Here is a 21,375-nt window from a genome sequence, read left to right on the forward strand (position 1 = left end):
GGGAGGGGCAGGGAGAGTTCATCGTTCGCTAGCTTTTTCTTTTGCTATGGGCTGATGCTACAATTTTTCCCCCACCTGGTAGCGACGCGTATTAATGCCCGTTTTAAGATAAAGTTGTTCTTGTAAGCTACCGTGATTGGAGACGTCCATAAGCCCGGAGCTTGATAAACCTGAAATACTCAAAACAATGTTGTTATTATTAACCGGTCAAGACCAAGTTCTCCGGGTTTAGGCCTGGCCAAATCTTCTTCCTGTACGTCCTGCCACATCGTCCCTGTTCTTCACCTGGAGAGAATGTAGGACTCCAAGTGAGTTTTGGTAATTGCTAACGCAATGTTCTTTTGTGGTGCACACATGTTATTTTTTGTGTTCATAGATACTCAGATTTTAAAACCAGTTTTATATGGCTGGCATTTATATGCTTATCGTTCGCCCTTTGGTAGGGTTTTGTTCTTCTGTAATCATTTTCTCATTTTAATTTATTCAATAAGTAGTTTTCCAGGAAGCCTTCCCTCTGCTGGGTTTGTTTCGGTTTCTGGTACCTCTGATTTGTCAAGGTCGTTCTGGATTCTTATCAAGGTCAGACTCTCTCAGAGGATGTGAAGGCATCTGATTAATAGCCTGTGGGTCAGTCTGCTTCCCAGCATACATTATTCTTAGCGGATGGAATCTTAAAAATAAATCCAATTTGCTTTGCTGAGATATTCCAATCCTCTTTCTAATCCTGCCCAACGTAGTTGTCACCCTTCCCATCTTGGTCCTACGTAACAGTGTATTGTTCATTTCATTGCTAATGTAACTAAACATGCAAGATTTGAGAACAAACTTTAGCATATTCTAGTCTATTTGTTGCTAGGAATTAGAAATTCAGTCTAAGCCTCATAATAGCCTGTGCTGTCCCATTAAACAACCCATGCTCAAATTCTATTCCCTAAGTTGTACAAAGAGCTTCTTTGTTATACCAGGGACCGGATCCCTTGGTAGACTGTCACCCAGCTGTGGAAGCTGGAGGGATAGGTGAGGCTGCAGGAGAACATGTTGCTTTGATCAACAGTTATCTCGCTGATTTTTACAGTGGCGAGGGAACCAGATTAAGAAGGATTTCAACATGGGAACCAAGGGATAAGTGGCTTAATAACAGTAAAGCAGGAAATACAGCAAAATAACAGACTTCTTTCAATAAAGTACAAAATATTTCCGATACTTTCTACCAAAATGGTCTCTTAATAATGTTAATAATCATAATGATAATAACCACCTTAATCCGTCCCTAACTTATCAACTTTTAGCTTTAACTCTGATAGTTAGGCCCTCATCAAGTAATCTTACCTTAAATCCGTTTGTGTTCTGAACACTATCTTTTGTTTTTATTTTAATCCTTTTTTGAGAGCTTTTTATCTTGACAACAAAAATTTTCAACTTACAGAGAACTGGAAAGAATAGTAAAATAAACTAGAAATACCCTTCACCCAAGATTCACCAGGTATTGGTGTTTCGCTGTATTTTGCTAGTCCTCGGTAAACAAATCCATATCTATCCATCCATCCATCCATCCATCCATCTACGTATTTATCATTACAAGAGCTAAATTATGCCATACATACACACACACTACAAATATACTTTTACGCATTATTATTCTTTCTGATGAATTAGGTGACACTTCAACACGTTTCCTAAGAACTTTAACGCCACAACATAATCACCAAGTTATGCAAATCTAAAACGCAAACAACACTATTACCAAATATACAGTCCACATTCACATTCACCAGTTGTCTCAATGATGTACTTGCTGCACCTGTTCCTGGCCCAGCCCCTGGTCCAGGGTCGCACACAGCCCTCCACTGGCCTCCTTGCCCTCCTTCCATCTGTCCCAGCTCCTCGACCCTCTTTTTCACTCGTGCTACGTACTATTTACTATTTTAAACATGAGAGCGATATTAATTTTTCCACGCACTTCTGCTGCCACATTTTTTGTGATGAGATTTGTAGGACCTTAGGTTTTGTTTGGGAAAATCATCCTTCATATGATGCCCGTAGTATTCAGTATTTTTCATACTGAAAAAAACATTCTGCATGGAGATTTTCACCCACTTCCAAAGAATAAAAACCAAAACAATTAGCAGTAGGAATTACTGGCTTCTCTTGGCATGCCAATGGATATCTTATCAAGTTCTAGTTATGTCATAAATTTAATTATAACACTTACATATATAAAACTTTTGAAAATGCTTTTAATGACCATTTTGTTTAAAATTCCACATGAAGACAACAACCTCAACGGAGGAAAGAGGCTAAAAGGGATGGACAGGAAATGTATAGGAGGAGGTAACCGAAAAGATCATCAAACATGAACAGATATTTAGGGGCAACTGGGTGGCTCAGCAGTTAAAAGTCTGACTTCGGCTCAGGTCATGATCTCGCGGTTCGTGGGTTCGAGCCCCATGTCGGGCTCTGTGCTGACAGCTCAGAGCCCGGAGCCTGTTATGGATTCTATTGTCTCCCTCGTTTTCTGCCCCTCCCCGACTCGTGCTCGGCCTCTCTCTGTCTCTCAAAATTAAACGTTTAAAAAAAATTTTTTTTAACATGAAGAGATATGTAATTGTGTTAGTAATTAGAGAAACGCAAATTAAGACAATAACAAGCTATTACTCCGCGCCTATTGCATTGGCAAAAATTTTAAAGCAGTGTAATGCCAAGTGTCCTACCATGGCTGATTGGAGCAAAGATTAGAATCTGACACAGAGCATTCTAGGTAGAAAGCTGCTGGCAATTTATGAAGCATCTCATTTGGCTCAGAAAGATGAGATGGAAAAATCCTATTCGTTCCCTGAAAAATCTGTATTTAGCAATTTTTTTTTTTTTTTTAATGAACAAGTTAAGGAGGGACAATGAACGTCAGAGACATGAGGTAGAGCAGAACCAGAAGGGTCATGACAGGCACGGTGGCCAGAGCTGGGAGGGGTAGGGCTTGGGGGAGGTGAAGAAGCCAAAGGGCGCAGAGATAACAGAGCTCCCCCACAGAGAGTGATATATAACAATTACTCAAGAGAGCATGAGGGGCACCACGAGACATAGAAATTAGCCTCAGTTCCTGCCAGTCTTTTACTCGGAGTAGCTTGGGTGTTTTCCAGTTCTCTTTTGGGGGACTGGCATCTGGGGACATAGTGACGCAAGAACATACAAGATTTTTTCAAAAGAAGGCCCTCAAAATTCCCAAGGAAAATGGCTAAAAATATTCTCACACCTAGCCAAAGAATCAGTCACAGGTAGGTGTGGAATAAAGACATTTTCAGACCTGCAATGCAAAGAAAACCCACCCTCAAACACAAAATGAACTAAGATGTTTCTTAATAACTTTTTCTTTAATTTTTATCTAGTTAACATATGGTGCAATATTGGTTTCAGGAGTGATAACTTTTTTAGCATGCCAACATTTAATCAAAATCACTTAAGTTTTTCTGAAGTTATAATACTGACAAAGGTGTGATATTGAAAAGGTGGATTGAAACACAGACTTCACACTCTCCAGTCATTCAGCACATGTTCAGACAGTGTTTTAGGTCCTCGTCCAAATTGTTTTAAGATACTGAAATATCTTAAAGTTATAATTAAGGGGCGCCTGGGTGGCACAGTCAGTTAAGCCTTGATCACCGCTCAGGTCACAATCTCATGGTTTGTGGGTCTGAGCCCCACGTCGGGCTCCACGCTGACAGTGCAGAGCCTGCTTGGGGTTCTCTGTCTCCATCTCTGTCTCTCTCAGCCCCTCCCCCGCTTGCTCCCTCTCTCTCTCTCAAAATAAATAAACATTTAAAAAAAGAAAATTAAAACATGGACGGCAAGTAAGACATGGATGGACAAGGTTGGCTTTTGGGGACGTGACAGAGCAGAAGAGTCAGACATGAAAGGACATAGCTAACAAGTCAACGGGACACAAAAAGTATGGCAACAGTAGAGGGACGTCCCAGGTACAGCAGAAGCATGGCGGAGGCCCCTGCGTATTCTGCCTGGGAGTGTCATTGGCGGGGTGGTCTATTTGAGCAAGGTGTTGACAGATTATGTAGAAAAGGCAGATTTGGATGGAGGTCAAAGGTACTGGGCAGCTAAAATCTGGTTGAGAAGCTTTGAGGTAGCAGGGCCATCTGCTAGACAGGGAAGCAAGAAATAGGAGTAATGCAAGGTTACTGAAACGTGAGGAGTGAAGAACGGGTTATGAGGCGGAAGTTGAAGGGAGGGGCAAGTTCAAGGTGCCAACTGAAGGGAAGGTAACTTAAATGAGAACAGGTGAGCAGGCTTCAAACAATATGGAGTCACGAGGACTGTACCAAGCAGAAAGGCCCATCCCCTAGATCTGTTAACCCTGAGGTGGCTCAAACCTACCAGATGTGAATGTGGTTGGAGAGGGAAGGGAAATGGGGTCACCAAATCTGCATCCATGGGGTTCTTAGCATACTAACGTTGGTGAATTGCTACGGAAGGCAAGTGTGCCGCTGGGGGTAGGGAGATGCAATCCTGGGAAAATACTAAATCGATGACTACTAACAAATGAAGCATCTACATTTACAAATCCAAAGTGTTAGCGCGGCTCTTTCAAACAGGTTGCTAGAAATGAAAAAAATGGGATGGTGTCTTAGAAATACATCGCATAGACCGTGACCGGTGACAGTATTGAAGAGAAGAGTGGGGATTTTGCAGAAAATATAAACGGTTAACAGCGTTAATCATGGGGAATTCCCAAAGGAGGTGACATTTTAAGGAAGGATGGGGTGTGATCCATCTAACAGAGAAAGTAAAACGATTCCTGCTTTGGAGATAATGTGTAAAGCAAAAGGTTTTTAATTTGGTTTGGATTGTTAAAGTATTTTTAAATTAAAAATAAGTTATAATTAGGCTAAATTAAATAAGTTATAGTTAAATTAAAAATAAGTTATAATCATTTTCTGCAATAGGAAAGGGGAATTTTTAAAATTCTATCTTAAATTGTATAATACATCAAAATATATTCAAATAACTAGATGCATGAAATCCATAGGCTGCCTCTTATAAAATATCCTTATGTGATTCGGTTGTTGTTGGCCCTATATAATGAGTGGTAGGGCTTTGTTTCAATCACGTGGCTACAAGCTCTTCATTTAAAAACACAAAGTATAGGCGTGCCTGGGTGGCTCAGTCCATTAATAGGCCGACTTTGGCTCAGGTCATAATCCCGCAGTTTGTAGTTTGGAGCCTCAGGTCAAGCTCTGTGCTTTGAGCCTGCTTCAGATTCTGCGTTTCCCTCTCTCTCTACCCCTCCCCGACTCACGGTCTGTCTCTCTCTCTCTCTCAAAAATAAAAAAAACAATTTTTTTAAACAATAAAAATAAATAAACAAAAACACAAAGTCTAACTGCCCACATCTGCCAATCTCCCTTACGCCCATTCGATGACGTGAAGGTAGAATCTGTTTTGACAATGGTTCCCATTAGCGTCTCTACAGTGACTTACATGTTATTAACCTGGAAAGACCCGAATCCATCTACCGAGAAGGGCTTCCCTTTCTCAATTTCACATGGAGCACTGGCTCATCTAGCAAAAGTTCCTCACGAAAGCTGAAAACTCAGAGCACTTGTGCTATCGGTGAAACATTTAGAAAGACACCGGAAGCTACCCTCCGCGAAAAATGAGGAGTTTGGTGAAAAGAAATTAACAAGCTGTGTCGGTGTGCCGCACATGATCAGCCATGCCTGCTAAGTCTGTCTGTTGGTTGTTGCCATGACTACGAAAAGCCAGTGGAACCCAATGAGCTGTCTGCAGCAGTGCTGAGAGGGCCAGCCATTTTACTTATGGAAAACCGTGTGGCATATTCTGCTGAGCGTCGCCCTGGAAGAAGCATTTTCGAAAGATCCATTCAGAGAAGAGAGAAGAAATGGGCAGGCTAGCACGCAGTTATTACGGCCAAGCATGCCCGCGAGCTGCCGTTTGGACAAGCTGTTGCCTGCTGTTCCCATGAGCTGATTTGAGAAAGTGGAAGGCAGAGCGATCATGCTGCATATCTGCTATCAGACGGCAGAAGAGGGTTTTGTCTTGGGCAGGCAAGCTTCCCCTGCAATGTTATCGCAGCTGCTCTCTAGCTGCTTATCCTGAAAACTAGTGACCCCAAAGGAGGGCGTTACCATCTGCGAACGGCGGTCCTGTGCGCGGCTGCTGCATATGAGCCGCAGGTCTGAAGAAGCAGGTGTGTGCTCCGATGGGCACCGGACTGTAACGCAGGCGGGCGCTCTCGGGTGTACCTGCTTCCTGTTAACAGATTGTTGGCTCGCAGAGAATCTGCCTACACGCTGAGACTGAGGCTGGGAAGGAGGTCCCTGCGTATCCTCTTGACTGACAGAGGTAAGCTTCTTTGCCTTTTTTTTTTTTTTTAAAGCAATGCATAACAATAATTTGGAGCAAAACTTAACCTCAAAGATTTACACTCATTGTGCTTTCTGGATTCCCCAGAGAAGCATGCACACACACACACACACACACATTTCCATAAAATAGTGTCAGAAACATAGAGTTGTTATAGTGACTTGGGCTCCGGAAATTGTATGACCAAAAAAAAAAAAAAAAAATTACAATATGCCTTGGGGTTTAAGATATTTAGTGTTGTAACAAACCATGACAGCTTGTTGTTCTGGACAGTCTTCATAACCAACAACCTTTCTCCCTTATACACAATGGATCCTTTTATTAACTGTACTTTGACATATATTAAGAGAACTACATGGAAAATCAGCAGTGTGAAAATTATGGAGCATTTCTGAAGCTGCATAAATGATTTCTTTGACAGCCCTTAACAGCATACCCACGTATACATTTCAATCAAGGAATTCCGTTCCCTATTTAGGTCACAATAGCCAGTGGATTTTGCACTTGCTTATTTTGAGCTTAGGGTCGTGGCGTGCCGTTTGATTTACTTCAGGGTGGTTGTAAAGCAAACGGTGTAGATATTGGAAGCGGCTCACACTTCCTTTCCTAGTATCACGCATGCCACGCTAGCCCAGAGCACAACACCCCCATTGTGCTCCCCCCCCCCCCCCGGCTCAGCATCCAAGGAAAGAAAGGAAGGGAGATCTCTGCACTGAGTTCAAGCACGGCTATATAGTATGTGCCGGTAAACTTCTTCTATTGCCCAGTTTTTCTCCCAAGCGGATAGGTTTCAGAGACAGAGACTGAAACCAAACACACTGCACACCTCCTGCAAACACTAACGTTTGCTGCGGATGTTTGTTGTCAATAGCACAGACTTTGGATTGCAGGACGAGTTGCCCCTTAGTGAGTATTTCTTTGATTGAGAGTCTCTGAGGAACAGAGCTGTTTCTGTGCATTGAAATGGGTCAAATCAAAAGCATTGAGAAGGAAATGACCAAATAACGATTAAATTCGGTTTCAACAACATTCTTGCTTTCCCTAAGTCAACTCTATTGTTGGTCGACCAACGTATCAGATCGTTTACAATGCTACTGAAAATATTTCACACAAAACATTTTGTTGGAAACTTTGAATAAAAAGCTCTACCGAAGACTGAGGCTACCATGAAATGTAAAATAAAGAATATCTGAGAGCTCCTCCTAAGAAATGTATTTTTATTGCTTCCTTTTTCCCCAAAATACGGATGACATGGGAATCACCTTTATTAATTAAGTATATTATAATTTTTATTGCTACATATGAGCGTACGTCACCTGTTTCACAGAGACAGCAATGGCAAAAGCCCTCTAGTAAGTGACTTATAAAGTAGAGGGATAATATCTTTCAAAACTCATGTTCTAAATGTCACCGGTACTCAAGATACAAAGACACAGACTGAGCAAACTCAGTCTAGGGAATCACGTTCAAACATTTAATAGTGAGAACAAATAGGAATAATGCCTATTTGTTGCATGTGAGGCGTTGTATGGAATAAAATGGAAGTGATAGCATTGTACTCCACTCCTGTTTAGCTTTCAAAGGAAAGCTACATGAACAGACTTAGTTTTGAGCTAAATTCTGTAAATAAAAGTATCAGCCAAGGAAGTGTTTCTGTTACAACAGAATAAAAGGTAGAGAGAGCTTCTCTCCAATTTAATTCCTTTTAGAACTTTGCACAAAAAGATAAAAACGCTTAGAATTAGCACAGTGAAAAGACCTGCAACAAGAAAACAATTTTGTATTAGTTCTTCTTCGAGTGGCCGTGAGACGAACAATCTGCGGAATACCTCAGGTGCACCTGCTGCCGCGCCTTCTGCCTTCGTGGGGGCACCATGCGCGAGGGGACCCTTGGCTCACGGGAGGGGTGACACACAAACTTTATACCTGTGCTATTTTTCCCTACATTAATAACCTTTAAAGGCGATATGCTACAAAAGATTAGCATTCTAAGTCCACTGGTGCACGGCACATCTACACAGTTATTAATTCAACAACTTTAAGGACCACATACAGAGATGTAATACCTATCTTTCAAAACCACCCCTTAGCTTTTGTCTATTTACGTACCCTTACTTTCTGCCACTTCCCAGATCACTTGCTAGCAATATCAAATACTTTGTAATTTCCCAAATGCACTATGCCAAACTTTTTTTTTTTAATGTTGTTTTTTGTTTTGGTTTTTTGGAGAGAGAGAGGGCACGAGCAGGGAAGGGGCAGAGAGAAAGGGAGACGCAGAATCCCGAGCAGGCTCCAGGCTCCAGGCTCCGAGCTGTCAGCACAGAGCCCGACGCCAGGGCTCCAACTCATGAACCTTGAGATCAGGACCTGAGCCAAAGCCGGACGCTTAACCGACTGAGCCACCCAGGCACTCCACTATACCGAACTTTGGCAAAGCCGCTGTACAGCCTTTTCTTTAAGTCTCCCCACAGTGGCAGCCACCTGTCATGTATCCTTCAAAATGTAGCCAGGATGTCTCCCCAGATGCTTCCTCACTTTCTCCTTCGCCTACATCTGAATCTTATGTCTGTAGTTCTGCTCCCTGTACCGTACTGCATCCTGTCTCTGCTCACAGGCTCCCAGAGTTTTATTGACCCATCAATGTACTTTGCCCGGTGTCCAGGACTTGGCATTTAGTCATTGTCCCGGTAACCTCAAACTTCACTATTTTCGTATTAGTGACTGTAAATACAGACTTGATCTCAAAACAGAAAACCTATTATATATTATACTACCTTATCAGAGAAACTCAAGATATTGAAAAGTAGCAATGAGTCTCTAATTTCCCTCACGATGAAAAGATGGCTTCGGGGCCACAATGTGATAAAAGCTATAAATGTCCTATATCGGCAATTTTTGAGGAATAATTTTACAAAATGTAAACTTTAAACAGAAATGGCTTGAAAGCTTTAGTAACTAGAAGATGCTGGGGTTTTTTTTATTTACAGGTATTATGAATTTGCAGGGGTAAATAAGTATAGTAAGTACTCCTATTAGAAGTTCATTCTAAAATCAGACCATTTAAAATTAATATTGAATTGCTGATAATTGATAATTATAACGAAGATACTTATGGAATTATTCTTCATACTGAAGCTGGAAGGAAGTAGAGGTCATGAACTGGAAAGAGACCAAGTAATTGACATAGAACCTATAATTGCAGAATTTCTTTTAATTTTCCTAAATAAGCCTAAATATTACTGGTAATCACTGGTTACGTTAGGCTTACATTAGGCTACAACTTGGGCTCCTGGGTGAACCTGTTAGGATCTCTGTTAATATACACATACTTCTGGTTATAGAGACTTCCCACACTTTTACTATGCTATATGGCATGATAATCATTTTTTTAGTTAGGCCTAAAGGTTTATAGCCTTTTTATGAAAAAGTTGACACAATGCTGTAATCAAAAATAAGAATGGATTAGGAATTTTACTAAGAAGAATTTAATATATATTACTTTGTGTCCACAATAACCATGTTGAAAGCAAAAGTTGTATTTAGTATTATATGAAATTTGTACATAAATTAGCAAAGATTAGGAAGTTTCAAATATACAAATGTTTGAAATAGAAATCAAAATATTTAGAAAAATCACTTAAGTTCAGGTTTCTAGGGGCGCCTGGGAGGCTCAGTCAGTTGAGCGACCGACTTCGGCTCAGGTGATGATATCACAGTTCATGGGTTCAAGCCCCACATCAGGCTCTGTGCTAATGGCTCAGAGCCTGAAGCCTGCTTCGGATTCTGTGTCTCACTTTCTCTCTCTGCCCCTCCCCCCACTCACACTCTGTGTCTCTCTCTCTAAAATAAACATTAAAAAAATTTTTTAAAAATTCAGGTTTCTGCACTTTTTCACATTATGATTCAGCATTGACTTTTAAAATAAGTATAAAATAAATGGCAGCTCTTAATTGTTATGCTGTCCTTTTAAGGCTTACTTTGGCTATCTTCCAGCTGATTTTAATGTATAGCATGCTAATTAAATAAAAGTGTAAGATGACATTGGTTCTATTCATCTTAAAGAACTAAGCACATTTAATCAGCTATTTTAAATTGTCCATAGTAATTAGACTTCAGGAAACGTGATTCTGTAGTATTTGTACATCATTTTTAGTATTTTCTATTTTAAGTAAGTTATATTTTGAAGGCCTAAATTATTTATAACTACATTTGATATTAAAATGAGTCTGTTCTTGTTGCATTTTATAATAAAGTATTATAATATTTTATTATATTAGCTATTTTTTCAAAATGATCCCCAAACTAATGATTTCTTTATGGATATGTATATCAAATTCTAAATGATCACTGCAAAAAATTATATGGTGATTTTCCAAATCTCTTTACCTCATTTCTGAAAAAGTTAAGACATATGCCTTTAGCCTTAAGGAAACACTTCTGTAGCTATTAAGGAAACACCTCTGTAGCTACCGAGTTCCAATATTGACAATTAGGAACTCTTATTCCATCTTAAGGTTAATTAAGATCATCTTATTTAAGTGACAGAGAACCAGCAAAGACAAGTTTCCTTGTTCGTGTTTTTTTTTTTTTTTTCTTAAGTTTTAACAGCATGACATAGCCATCTGGAACTATACTTTCTTGTCTCCTGGTCTTCAACACAGAAATGTCTATTTCACCAGCTAGGAATTTTAGCCAAAAGACAGTGGTTTCCTCCTTCCCCATGCAGGTCAGGTATGCATATGTCCAGCGTTGATGATGCACCTTTAAAAAGCATTATTTGAAAGAAAAACAAAAAGGTTTTCACTTTTCTTAAATCTAACTAAAGATCTCACTTTCAAGGGAAATTTTCCTACCCCCCCAAAATAATAATAACATAGCGATATTATCATTATAGTTCCTAATTTATTTTTACATCCAGGTTATAATTTAAGGAAAATTTATTTTTAATCAAGTATAGTATTTGAAAGTTTCAGTGCTTTTTAAAATTTGTGTGGTTGTCTACTTTTTAAATGCTTTACTTTCTATTTAACCTAGACATTCAATCTTTTGACTTTGTTTATGTTTTCTCAATTGTCAGCATAAATTGCGAATCAAAAATACTTTATTGTAATCAATTATATCCTCATTGATTGGAGAGTGAGTCCGATCAACGTAATAATAATTCTTCATTTTGGATTCTTTTCCTAATAATTTTTTTTTTCAGGAATGTGAGGAACAGCATAAAACCTGCAGGCTCTAAACCTCCTGATGTTCTCTTCAGAACAGTGGTTAAAAGGCTCAGCCATAAGGAATCCAAAAAACTACAGCAAAAATAAGCTTGTAACCAAGCTTTGCAGCACATGTTAAAATTCTCTAAGAGTGCAAGCAAGGAATGGCATGAGGAATGGTGTTTTTGTTTTAATGCACAGAAAAAGCATATGCAAATGAGACATTCTAAAGAATTATTATCGGCCATGCTGTAGAGAATGTATCTGTGTAAATAGTCATTCTGTCCTCCTCTAAAAAGCTGAAGTCCCTGTACCGTCTTCTAAGTGGGGAAAGTTAGCTTCTTGAAAGACATTTGCCCTCTATGAAGGTGACCATGGTAGAGACAGCAGCCCTTTGATCAAAACAAAACAAAACTGAAAACAAAACATGCACATGCTTTTGACTTTGTGGGGAATCATCTACCATCTGGTGACAAGTCAGCTACTTCTGGCTCTTTAGACTGTAGTAATATCAGATCATAATGCTTTATAAGGTTTCCTACACTTAACATTACTAATCCAAAAAAGCAACACTTGGTTGCTTAAAAGTGAGCTATTTCGTAGATTATCAAGATGCCTTCACATCTAAGTGTTTCAATTCTCTGTGTTTAAGTTAACAAAGGAAAAAATACTGGATAACGATTTCATCCGTCCTGGGCTAATTGTGTCATCTGGTGAACAGTTTGAGCCCTCTCTGAAACGAGTGTACCTAATCTGTCAGGTACATAATTGCAGTATAGTAAATATTATATACTATATCCTGTGGGGATAAGTAACTTCTAAAAGCATTTGCCTCTCAATATCTAGATTTAAAAATTTACCTGGCATAGCATTATTAATAGCAAGGATGATTACTAGTAGTGAAGATTAAAAAAAAACTGATAACCACTTAGTTGTTCTGGAACAGTGTGAATAAACTTGCGTTGTTTGGTATACCTTGAGCACTGGCTTGAACTGTTTAGGTAGCAGAAGTCAACGAGGGCGCAGAAAGTAGCAAGAGCTAGCAGGAGGAAAAGGGCCAGGTTGCTTGGGCAGAGTGAGTCACAGGGAAAACGCGGCTTGCTTTAGAAGAGCGGCTGGAACATTGCAGGCATGCAGCAAACAGGTCAATATATGAAATATTCAGTCAGTATTTGTTGAATGATAAATAGCTCATAGTGATCAGTTCTTCCCTGTGTTGTGCTAAGGCTGCTTGAATTCAGAGACAAAGTAATAATTTACAACAACTATGATTTTTCTGAAATCATAAAATAAAATGACATAAATAAATAGAAACATATTTAACATAAATAAAAAACATCACAATTTTAGAAAATGCTATTACTTTAAAAATTAAATTACAGTCTTCCTGGTGAGAAGCACTGTATTTAATAATTCTATAAAACAAGAGTGGAACCAGAAGCTTAGATAAAGCTCAAATGTAACACATCGTTTGGTGAATAATTCAGACCAAGAAAAATTGATTTCTACTCTTCACTTTCTTAAAGCCTCTGGTTATAATCGCATTCATCAAGCAATATGACCAACTAAAGTTAAATTTTTCCTTTTTAAATAAGCCTAAGAGAGAAAGTTTAAACCTAAAATTACAAAATTTAAGATCTTTATTTTAAGGCTTTAAAATACAGTTAAATAGAGGAGCACCTGGGTGGCTCAGTTGGGTAAGTGTCTGACCAGCTCGGGACATGATCTCATGGTTCATGAGTTCGAGCCCCACGTCAGGCTCTGTGCTGACAGCTCAGAGCCTAGAGCCTTCTTTCGATTCTGTGTCTCCCTCTCTCTCTGCCCCTGCTGCTCACACCATCTCCCTCTCTCTCAAAAATAGATAAACATTAAAAAAAAAATATATATATATACATATATATATATATTTAAATAGAGAATTCGGGATAGAAAAAGGGATCAGTCTGGGAGATATTTTCAATTTAAAAACTGTAAGAGCTGAGGGGAGCGTGGGTGGCTTAGTCGGTTAAGTGTCCCACTTTGGCTCAGGTCATGACCTCACGGTTCATGGGTTTGAGTCCCACGTGGGGCTCTGTGCTGACAGCTCAGCACCTGGAGCCTGCTTTGCATTCTGTGTCTCCCTCTCTCTCTGACCCTCCCCTACTTGTGCTCTGTCTCTGTCTCTCAAAAATAAATAAACGTTAAAAAGTTAAAAAAAAAAACAAAACATAAGAGCTAGAAGACTTTACATGGTAATCAAAGTATCTGCTTCTGATTAAACCTAAGAACACAATAAAAACCCGAACAACCAGAGTCCAATAAACTACAGAAAAAATTATTCAATTTATTCAATCCAAAAGGTATCGATAATATCAAATTGTATAGAGTTTAGTCTGTGTTAGGTACTATCCCAAGAGCTTTACACATGTTACCTTGTAATGAAGGATCTGGGAAATTACAAAACTTCCAAGGTTATTTTAATTGGAATTTTCCAGAAGTATTCAAATGATCTTAAATTACTTCCCAAAGAGAGATTTAATGAACAACACATTGAGTTGCTACTTCTTAGATGCTCTCATCCCACTTTGTACACTATATTTCTTTTATTTCATTTTTATGAAGTTTTTGTATATGTCTAATCTTTCTGTGCAAAAGTAAACTCCATGAGAGAGCAACAGAGTTTTATTTCTATTTTTACCACCATCATCTTGTCACATGTATGACCAAGAGTAAATTAAGTAAAGGATGATTAGCCCAAGTAGGCAGTTATATCGTATGTCAACAAATAATATTCACGCCAAAGAAAATGGATGTAGTCAAATTAATATATACTGTCTGTTATTCCATGTAACCTCCATCATGAGAGGGGCACCTGGGCTCAGTTGGTTAAGCGTCCAACTCCAGATTTCAGTTCAGGTCATGATCTCATGGTTCGTGAGTTCAAGCCCTACATTGGACTCTGAGCTGACAGTGCGGAGCCTGCTTGGGATTCTCTCTCACTCTCTCTCTGTCTCTCTCTCTCTCTCTCTGTGTCCCTCTCCCACTCATGTTTGCTCTCTCTCTCTCTCTCTAAAAATAAATAAATAAACTTTCAAGAAAGAAAAAAAAAACATCATGAGAAAATTAATTCAGTCTGCACATCCTTAGTGTTTGTTTGCTTCTTTGTTTTGTTTTTTTGAATTGTTTGGTTGGTTTTGGTTAGAATGTTTTTCATGTAAAACACTAAGTTAAATGTCAGAGCAATCCTTTTTAAGTCATCAGACTCCTCAACAGAGGAAACACAATCTAAAATGATCTGGCTCATTTAAACCACTATAGACTTCTTCCCTGATGTAACCTCCTAAACAACCTAACTATATGTTAGTTGTCTATGACAGTCAAGAAAACAATAAAAATGTAGGAAAGCATAGCTACCTCCTTTACCGTAAAAACCATTATTCATTTGTTGAAAATATATCTGTTTTGGGAAAAGGGCTTTTTTAGGTCAGTAATTCAGATGAATGGTAATGTATCCTGAATTCTTTGAAACTGACTTTATTTAGAAACATGACTTTTTACATGATATGTGGTCTGAAAGCTGATTATATCACTGGCTTCCTTTCTACCAGAGATTTAATTTTATAAGACTAACATAACTGATTGACTTCTGTAATAATGACTTTTTTCTTGAATTAAAAAAACAACTTCCTTCTGCAGTTCACAAAGGGTTTTGAACATATTTTAAATTATTTTCTAGATTTATTGGCAGCAGAGAGGACTTCCATCGCCCTCATTATATAAATAAAAGCAAATGACAATCAAAGCCCTAAACAATCTAGTTTAGTTTGAAAATCACCTTCCTTTGACACAAAGTCCCACAGGTCCCTTCAGGGGGACATGCGCCTCATATATTGGCAGTTCTCCGGTAAAATAATTGAACTTGATCCATATATTATTACATGGTGCATTAATGCATTATAATCATTTTGAAGGCTACATTTTGCTTCCTTTGAAATGAATTGGGAAAACATACCCTCAAAACTCTGGTTCACTCTTCTTGACACTGATATTTCACTATGCGACTGTCAAGAACTAAAAGATTATGATCATAAAATTATGTTTCCTGGGGAATGTTCCATTCACGAACTGCCTCATTCCCAGACTCCTCAGTCATTTTATTGCATTTCGCTTCTGAGTCTGTGAGAAGAGACGCTAGGTTTCTACCATCCAGATTAAAACCGGAAAGAGGAGCGAGCAGGAGCTTCTGAACTAGGACCTAAAAGGACCCTGGTCCTCCAAGTATTTGTTATCCGATGGGGTCATGCAACCAACTTCTGAGTTTAGCAGAAATTAGTGGAAGTATTGGTTTGAAATCTTCATGTTCTGATTTCCAACCAAAAGCAAAGCAGTTTTGAGAAATCTCTATGCATTCTATCTAAAGCATCTCCGAGAGTGAGAGTATTTTATCTTGGCCAAAGAGAATGGTCAAATTATTAATTGATCAGTGTATTCTTTTGGGAAATAAAGTCAGAATGTCATCCAGCAAGTATAATGCCACATGACAAATGGTTTTAAAATTATCATCAAATTATATTTGGCCAATAAATACAACAGAGCCACGAGTTTCTAACTGCCAAGAGGAGCGAAATATCTGGAGTCAGTCACCCTTTCCTGTAGATGGGCTTGACCATACACTGACAAGTTCTCTAACTCTCCTCCTTCCAGACTTTTAAAGATTGCTGTCTCGATTGTACGTTAGTATAAGTTAGCTAGTCACATCCTTTCCAATTTTATCTGATACTGAAAAGGAGGCTTTGTTGGGGGAAAGCAGAGAATGAGAAATCCACAGTTCTGTGTATGACTTAAGGAGAGAACAGAGCCAAGTTTACTATGATGTCAAAGTTGTAATTGTACATTTTAAAATGGTTTTTGAGTTTTCATATCATTCATTTATTGCACACCCATCAAGGACCTACCATGTGTTTAGGCTGAATGAAAAGATAAGAAAATGATCCAGAAAGCCATTAAAAGAGCTTACAGTGCAGTGAAAGAGAGAAGACAAGAGCTCTAATTTACTATAATTGAAGACAGAAGGTGATAAAGTGCTGTAAGGGGGATATAATCAATGCATTTATCTATTCTTTCAAACAGACACACAAAAGCTACTTTTATACAATGATGAGGTAGAACCTCTGTCTCAAAAGATAAAGTTCTAGAGATGGTAATAACCAGCTCAGGGAAGGAAGGAAGTTTTCTGAGAATCAGGGAAGATGATTTAGAGAAAATTATATTTGAAATAGGACTTGAATGAAGTGGGATTTCAACAATTACTCAGAAAAACAAGCTTTGTAGGCATCAAGAATTGTTTCACTCAACTAACATTGAGTTCTCACCCGCTCGCTCGCTGCTTGAGCATAATTGCGTTGTCTGCACAACCAGTCTCTGAGGTATATACTATCATTGCCATTTTACATGAGAAAGGAAGAAACTGAGGCTTAGTGAAATGCCCCCCTGGATTTCATTCTTATGAGTCAGTTGCTGACTTTGAGGAGTGTTTCATTCCAATGCAGGGATAGAGGCATATCAAAAGATTAAGAAGTGAGTATTTTTAAGGATGTGGAAGTAAACGATACAGCTAGGAAATACATGGAGAAGAGTCCAGCTGATACAGTAGAAAGAAAAGGGGAGGAAGGACGAGAAATGAGGAAATTTGTGGCAGCGAGGAGCTAAGCCTGTTCATAGCTATGGACAAAGCTCCAGCAGAAGAGGGGGACGATGCAAAAGAAAGTGTCTGCTCCAGGAACAAGACCCCAGAGGGGTTAGAGAAGGCAGGTAAGACCCAAGGACAAGGGATAGCCCAGCCTCAAAGGGAGTTGGGGAGCCTGGGACCTGGGAGTAGTAGAGGTAATGTAGTAAGTGGGTCCATTCCCTGAGAGCTATGAGAAGGTTGAAGAAGTTCACAAGGAGAGACTTTGCCACCCTGAGGTATGGGTAAGGTCCAAAGATGCAAGTGAGGTGGAGGAGGAACCCGGTCCCATCCACAGTGGAGAATCAACAGAGACACACGGAAAATGGAGTAAAAGCCAATGGACCGAGAGCCAGGAGTTGAGGGCGTATCGGGCAGAGCACCGTCTCACACGCTCTCCTCCTGTATACCCCGGCACGAAATGTCTAAAGACACATTTTTTAAAAATTATTAATATAAATGACTATGACTGTGAATGGCCAGTGTAGGTGATATTTTTCTGATCCAGTCTTTTTAACAGGAAGTGGTATGTCGCAGGCTGGGGCTGGTGTTTAAAAGCATGGATTTCAGACTCATACACTGCTGGGTGGGATTCTCGGTTCTGCAGTCTGCTTACGGTGAAGACGGCCAAGGTATAAAACCTCCCTGCAACGTGATTTTCTCATCTAAAATGAGCATACCGAATGTCAAAGACACCTACGTTGTACGTAGCATAACGTCTGAAATAGAGGAGGGTTCCATGTCAACCACTACTGTTGGCTTTAGTTGTTCACGGATTAGAGCTATATTGTAAGAATCTCCTAATTTCTGTGGTCCCGTTACTAGCTCTGAGTGCTCTAAAGTCTTTGGAAGCCACGCACGTGTGTGTGTTTGAAGGGACATGACCAAAGCTACTTTTCAGGGAGATCCTCGTTTGCCCCATCAGGGTACGAAGTCTCAGCCTCATGGATCTCGGGCCCACCTTCTAATGCTCATTCATCAGTTGATCAATTCAGGGTGGTAAGAGATACGGAATTTAAGAGGAATCAGGTAACTGGGTAGATGATGAGGCCATTAACCAAAATGGGAGTAGAGAAGAGTTTTTGTGGGGGTTTTTTTGCTTTGTTTTTTTATATAAGGGAGAAGATATTGGGACATGTAGGACTGGGTACATTTGTTGGAAATATCTAGACGAAAGTGCCTAAAGTAGGCAGCTAGAAATTCCATTTTAGCTATCAGGAAAGTGAAGGAAAACCTGAAACAAATTCGAACCTCAGACACAGCCTAATTCAAGACAGGAATGGACAGATGACTGTATATAGCTTGAGAATATATTACCTCTACCAATATTATATTATTACCTCCATTAATATTATGTAGTATTAAAGCCATTTTTTTCTGATTATAACATTTTTAATTAATAAAAGATTACAATGATGTCTTTTTAGCCACTCTGCAGGAAAAGATCCACATTTCAAAGAGTGGCTTTTGCGGGTGAGAGGGGGGCATCTGGGTGGCTCAGTCAGTTAAGTGTCCGACTGTTGATTTCAGCTCAGGTCATGATCTGATGGCCCTGTGGGATTGAGCCCTGCATTGGGCTCTATGCTGACAGCACAGAGCCTGCTTGGGATTCGCTCTCTCCCACTCTCTCTGCCCCTCTCCTGTTTGCACAAACTCTCTCTCAAAATAAATAAACTTTTTTAAAAAGTAACATTTTTTTTAAATTTTTTTAATGTTTATTTATTTTTGAGACAGAGAGAGACAGAGCATGAATGGGGGAGGGTGAGAGAGAGAGGGAGACACAGAATCGGAAGCAGGCTCCAGGCTCTGAGCTGTCAGCACAGAGCCCAACGCGGGGCTCCAACTCACGGACCTTGAGATCGTGACCTGCGCCGAAGTCGGACGCTTAACCGACCAAGCCACCCAGGCGCCCCAAAAAGTAACATTTTTTAAGCCATTGAACATGGTTGCTTAGTATACTTAAGTTAAAATATTTAAATTGCCTCCACCAGTTTTTTTCCATTTATCTTCACACATGAATTTTAAAAGTGAGTACTAATTTTTAAAATTTGTTTAAAAAAAAAGAAGTGAAATCTTACTGGACTAAATGCAGTTGTTGGGAAGAAAGAATGTAAATTAACGACCACCAGCATATTAGGCAAATTTTATTTTATGGAGTCTAGTATTGAGCAAAAGTGATTTTTTTCTATTAAAGTCACAAGTGCGACCAATTTAACTTCCTTGGGAAATATAAATAAAAAGTAAAAAGGTAAATTATCTCCAAAACTTTTGTGAAGATTAAGTGGCTTATGCATGTTAATAGGTTGTTCATGCCTATTGATCAGGGCCTGGCATATAGAAGGCGCTCAAGAAGTGTTTGCAAGTATTTTTTTAATGTTTTATTTTTATTTCTGAGAGAGAGAGAGAGAGAGAGAGAGAGAGAGTGTGAGTGGGGCAGGAGCCGAGAGGGCGGGGGGGAGGGGGAAAAGAGGATCCAAAATGGGCTCTGCACTGACAGCAGCGAGCCGATGAGGGGCTCAAACTCACAAACCATGAGATCATGACCTGAGCCGAAGTTGGATGCTCAGCTGACTGAGCCACCCAGGTGCCCCCTCAAGTATTATCATCATTCTTATAGAACTCAGTTAAACAGAAAGGCAAGTGCTGTGCACCACTGACTGTCCAGGCTAACCCAGTTTAGTGGTGACCAGTGGGAGTCACAGCTTTTGAGGATGCTTCAGTCTTCAGGGACAAGGGAAGGGATGCTAATAATCGTGCAGCATCACGAGTGCCAAGACGGGGGCAAAGAGTCACAGTAGGTGTGAATGATCCACCTGATGATTTCAGAAGTGTGCATGGCTCACAGGGAGGTTGTGGATTGAGAGAAAAACATGTGTGAATGAAAAAACAAAAAACAAAAAACAAAACAAAAAAAAAAGAGGTTAGAGTGGAAGAGAGCCAAAGCATAAGAGACTCTTAAAAACTGAGAACAAACTGAGGGTTGATGGGGGGTGGGAGGGAGGAGAGGGTGGGTGATGGGTATTGAGGAGGGCACCTGTTGGGATGAGCACTGGGTGTTGTATGGAAACCAATTTGACAATAAACTTCATATATTGAAGAAAAAAAAAAAGAAAAGACATGAAAGAACACTGGAGATGGGTTGATGGGTCTTGGATGTGGGAACAATAGGGAGACGAGGGTCTGGTGTGCTGTGGGGTCAGCAAGATGGGTTTTGCTGTTACATGACTTTGGATTTCACTTCTAGCTCTGTGATGGCTAAGCGAGTATGTGGGAACAAGTCCCTCCGCCCCTCTAGACCCTCTATTTTGCTATTTGTAGAGTAGAGATACTAGCACACGCCTGTAAGGATGATCATGAGTTAAATGAGATTATTGTAAATGAGGGCATAGCGCCTGCCTCATCAGAAACACTGAAGGAATGGCAGCCACACCTATTCTTATCACCAATATCAGAATCAGCCTCATGCTAAGTAGTTTGAATGATTTTCTTTTTTAGTTTACTTATTTATTTTGAGAGAGAGAGAGAGAGAGAGAGAGAGAGAGAAAGAGAATGAATCCCAAGCAGTCTCCACTCTGTCAGCACAGAGCCCCATGGCAGGGCTTAATCTCACAAACCCTGAGATCATGACCTGAGCCGAAATCAAGAGTCGGACGCCTGACCGACCGAGCCACCTAGGTGCCCCTAAGTAGTTTGGATTAATTCTTTAGAAAACTAAAACCACCATTGGAGATTCTTTAAGTGGGGAAAAGTAATGTTCGTGTTTGTGTGTAAAAAAAGATAGAACTGTTAACAGTATATCAAAGTAAATAAAAAGAACAAGAAATGGTTACAGAGAGACAGTTTCAATACCTCAGGCAAGATAAAAACAGACATGAACTAAAGTGGGAGTCAGGGAGGAAAGAGTGAGGGATTTATTCAGCCAAGAGTACGATGTATCAGTCGCTTCCTAAGTGTTTAGTACGCACTTAAGACAGTGACTGCAAAGTCTTAAAAATAGGCAATTTTAATTCAGTGTGGTATTGCATTAATAGAGATGTGGGATGTGCACGGGATCTTCTTGGTGGAGGAGCT

General features: G+C 39.6%; 1 protein-coding gene across 3 annotated transcripts in view; it reads left to right on the forward strand.

Annotated features, from left to right (window-relative positions):
• Positions 1–5,491: 5,491 nt before the first annotated feature.
• The window catches only part of SORBS2 (sorbin and SH3 domain containing 2), a 221,197-nt gene continuing 205,313 nt past the window's right edge, over positions 5,492–21,375 (forward strand). The window contains exon 1 of one of the 3 annotated variants that reach the window (XM_049632546.1): positions 5,492–6,372. The gene's annotated coding sequence lies outside the window, so the exon portion shown is untranslated. The remainder of the gene's footprint in view (positions 6,373–21,375) is intronic. The other 2 variants (XM_049632549.1, XM_049632543.1) reach the window with 2 other exon arrangements.

The sequence above is a fragment of the Panthera uncia genome, chromosome B1 (genome assembly GCF_023721935.1).
Source record: "Panthera uncia isolate 11264 chromosome B1, Puncia_PCG_1.0, whole genome shotgun sequence".
Taxonomy (NCBI): domain Eukaryota; kingdom Metazoa; phylum Chordata; class Mammalia; order Carnivora; family Felidae; genus Panthera; species Panthera uncia.